Below are 4,199 nucleotides of genomic sequence, written 5' to 3'. Positions count from 1 at the left end.
CATTAAAAAGAAACTTGCATTCCCATCATTGTTACTATGGGAAACAACCTTAGAAAGTGAGTAAAACTTAAATCTTACAATTTTGAGCATCTTCATCATACTGAGAATGACATTACCAGAATATTCCCAAAACTTTGGAAGGTTCACGAGGTCGGCATGGGCCAAATGTGCTCCTTCTGTGTTGTATCACTCTATGATTCTAAGTCACCTCCCTTCTCTCATAACTACCCTCCTCACCCCCACAACCTAAAAAAAAAATCACTGAGGAGCTCCCAACTCCTAGCCGCAAGCTTTTGACATGCTGGGGTTTTTTTTGCATTTTTCTCTCTGCATGGTGTTTTAGGGGGTTTCTTTCTAAGGATCAATGTACTAGAAAATATTTATGAACAGTCTTCAAAATTGTAACGCTCTAAAACACTGCAAAGCACAACGATCACAATATGTGGAGGCATGTTTATTCAAAATGAACTGAAATCCTCAGTGGGACTAACTCCCCACCTTGCAGAAATGTGCCCGTCTGCCACCTTACAGCCGCACTCGAGTGTAGTTGGTGAAGGAAGTGACCCCAAGCTGTTTCGCTCAAGTTGAAGGACTGGAAGAGAAGGAGGTGATGCATGTAGATACATATTTTCATACATGTTCCATATTCCACTATGCGGTGTTTAATGAAATGGATGCAAGTGATGACAGATTGAGCTGAATAGGGCAAGCAATGAAAGAAGTCAGTTGTTGGTTTCCAAATGTAATATTAAGCAGATATCACCGTCTCATCAACTCAGAGCTTTAATGATCAGTGAGGAGGTTTCACCAATAGATTAGTGGTCAATGGCAGAATCCTATTATGCATTCGGAATATACAGGACCATGAATTTATATACAAATTCGAGGCAAAGGAAAATAAACATGGATTGCTTGAAATATTCCTGCGACCTGAATAATGTGGAGGCTAACTGTAGCATTAAGATAAATTGATTTCTACTGGTTTTAATAAGACAGAACCAATTTTCTTTGGTGCTCTGCAGGCATTTCTGTGAATCTTTAAACTCCATGAAATCTTGCACATAAATACAATCACAAATTATTTATTAAGAACAGAAGATAGTACCATCCCTCTAGCAGCTCCCTTCAGGAGTATGAAAGGAAGAAACTTCGGATGTCTTTTCTTCAGAAATAGTCAGCAGTTTTGTACTTTTAGGATGCAGTACAAGATTTGATATTTAAATTCGTAAGTGTTACCAGTTGAACAAGCCCCTGTGAATGTTCACAGGGAGTTAGAATTGCTCATTAGATTAACAGACTTTGGTTAAGATTTATGAACCACAGGATTTAAAAAACAAAATGAACATTGACATACTTGGTCAGGTTGAGCAACAAATATTACAACAGATTTAGAAAACAATTCAATTAGGATAAACAGTGTACTATATTAAAAAAGAATTATTTTGAACAATTCCAACCAAACACTAACATAAGGACAAGAGGGGAAAAAAATCTGCACTTAAAGATGATCCAGGTTTTACGTGATTACAAAACGGCACCTATTGTCAAAGCAGATATGAAGAAAGTGTTTTGGCAAATATTAAATATTTTTCACTGTATTTCACAAAGTGCTAACAGAAGATAGAAGGGACCCACCTGTATGTTCAAATACTGAAGTACTGCAGAGTGCTGGGAAGAAAAGAAGAAAAACAGCTGTTACTTTTCAGTGATTTTGTTACCTAAAATGCAATTTGAAATACTAAATCAAGAATTTAGGTTAAAATGAAGTTTTAAAACCACGTGCACAAATCAAATATAAAAATCAGGCACAATTATACCTTGTCACCTATCGAAATAGAACAGAGAAAGAAAGAAACAAATAAATTTGAGTGGTAGTTATTCATCAAGATTAATCAATCGGACAATTTTTCTACTCGAAACAAATTGTACCAAGACAAAAAGATACCCAAATAGCGAAACAGAAAGGAAACGGACACGGGCAACTTCTATGATTAAAAATTATCAAAAAATATTACAAATTTAAAAATAGGACTAATTAAAGCAACGTAGTAATCTGCTGCACTAACAGGGTAGAGCTGGAGGTCTGCTGAACCTGGCAGATCTGCTGCTCTGGACAAAATGGCGGCTCAGCAAATGTCTGCCTTATCATAAGTCACTTTCTGCATCCAACACTCCAGCCAAAAAATAGCTTCAAATAAACGCCTCAAAAAGAACTTTAAGTGACTACTGGCCAGGCAACTGCAATTATTCATTTGTTTTTAAATTGTTAAGTTAAAATTAAATACAAAAATAAGCTTTGAAAACAAGTCTTTTTGGGGGGGAAAAAAAGAAAAGAAAATATGAAATTGGGGGAGAGCAGAAAATTATTTTCTTAAAAACGATCAAAGTTTATTTTATGCAGGTACTGCAAACAAAATTACTTGTAAAAAGCTACCCTACAGTACATTTCTAAAGGATATAATGCAGTATTTAAGGGATTGCCACGCCCTAACAAAATTCTTCAATTTTTAGCTCATTTCAAACATTAATCGACCTTTTTTAAAAAGCGATACCTATTTATCGGTCCCAAACTTTGCTTTTCCTTAAATATATCAGAAATCTATTCCCACTTAATTTATGCCTTACACCAGTCAAGCCCCAATTTTTCTCATTAAAACTCTACATTTTAAGATCTTTATTAAGGTTACGATTGTAGCTGAATTTACAAATGCATCTAAAAAGTAAATTAATTTTAATTTCATTGAACGAAAATTACACGTTTTTTTCAAAAATAAAGCTTTTTCTTCCAGAAGTCTTCACAAAAAAATTACTGCAATAAAAAGTAATTTTCTTTACCCCCTAAATGCAATGTTTTTTCATTAATCTGTTACAATAAACCCCCAATGAATTATTCTGAATATTTTCGGGAAAAAAAATCTTGAAACGTCAGCAGCAATGGAGCTAGTGAGTTGCATCAGGCTGCACAGTAAGGGTGCAAAAAACAGTGAGGATTCGAAAAAGCCTGAAAAATTACCAATTAGTGAAAAATTATCCTCCTTTTCGTCCAGATAATCTACTTTAAAGATCAAAAATCATAAACATGATAAAAAGAAATTATTTTCGAACCCGAAAATAGCCTTTTTTCCCTCCTTCTTAAACCCTGATGCGGATGGCCCTGAGCATGCACTGTGACCACTACCAAAAGACTCTGATATAAAAAACAACTCACTCTGCCTGTAACCTCGTCGAGCTCCAACATTTCAAAGCCAAAAATCATTGAAAAGCATTTTCCCCACCTCGGAAATGTCTACCTGGCAAATTCGAACCTTTTTTTGTTCCTGATTCGCCCCCCAGAAACCTTCCTACCTAAAATCCTTAGCACAACCTCTGAGCAATTGTAAAGGGTGAAAAAAAAGACTGCTCAGTTCCCCCTGCGCAACTTTCTACACTCAAATTGCACATTTTCTAGAGCAGGGAAAAATCTAAAAAAAATTCAGTGCAAGCCTCTATGCCTAAGGAAAACATGTGCGAAGTCTCAAGTCTGGGGGATTTGTTGTTAAAGAATAAAAAATTTGTATTTGCATGTATTAAAATTGCGCCAAAGCTAACGTCTCTGACTGCCTTGTAACCTTGCCAAGTGGCTGCTATCCTGGTTAGTACAGCAAACTGCCGACCTAGATTTTCTTCCTCTGTAGCTCCTTGGCACAGGGTCAGTTTTTAAACATCTGCTTTCTTTTTTCTCACCATATTTAGAAAATATGTACAATCAAATGCTTACTTCAGTGTGTTTTTTTTAATTTTCCTGATTTCCCCCCCCCCTCTAAAATGGTGTTAAAATAAGCAGTGGCACCATGCTGCTTGGTGAATCTGCTGCTGCCAATGCAAAACTACATTTTTTTCTGAATCAAGGGGAGACAGAGGAGGCTGAATACACACCCTACCCCCTTTCACCCAAACATCGAAAAACAAAATAACACAAAATAAAACTACCAGAAGGCGCCCAACACCAAGGAATTTATACAAGGTCAAAGAAAACATTGTTCTTGCTATACAATCACAAAATCGTGTATCAGGGTTAAATGCGATGGTACTTGATCATTTTTAAACCTCTCCGCCACAAGAACTCTGTCTGCACTTTTCTTTTGTATACCCAATTGAACATCCCCAGAAATACAGGTTAGAACAGAGTCAAGCAACTATACATTCAACCAAAAGCAAAC

General features: G+C 36.2%; 1 long non-coding RNA gene across 1 annotated transcript; it reads right to left on the bottom strand.

Moving 5' to 3' along the window:
* Nucleotides 1–438: 438 nt before the first annotated feature.
* On the bottom strand, nucleotides 439–3,399 carry LOC137302192 (uncharacterized). The gene is made up of 3 exons (XR_010958436.1): nucleotides 3,209–3,399; nucleotides 1,636–1,668; nucleotides 439–696 (listed from the first exon to the last, which is right to left on the bottom strand). It is a non-coding gene; the product is annotated as an uncharacterized lncRNA (long non-coding RNA).
* Nucleotides 3,400–4,199: the final 800 nt, after the last annotated feature.

The sequence above is a fragment of the Heptranchias perlo genome, chromosome 35 (assembly GCF_035084215.1).
Source record: "Heptranchias perlo isolate sHepPer1 chromosome 35, sHepPer1.hap1, whole genome shotgun sequence".
NCBI classification, from domain to species: Eukaryota; Metazoa; Chordata; class Chondrichthyes; order Hexanchiformes; family Hexanchidae; genus Heptranchias; species Heptranchias perlo.
The sequence above is the reverse complement of the archived record's forward strand: the minus strand, read 5'-3'. Positions and strand labels throughout refer to the sequence as shown.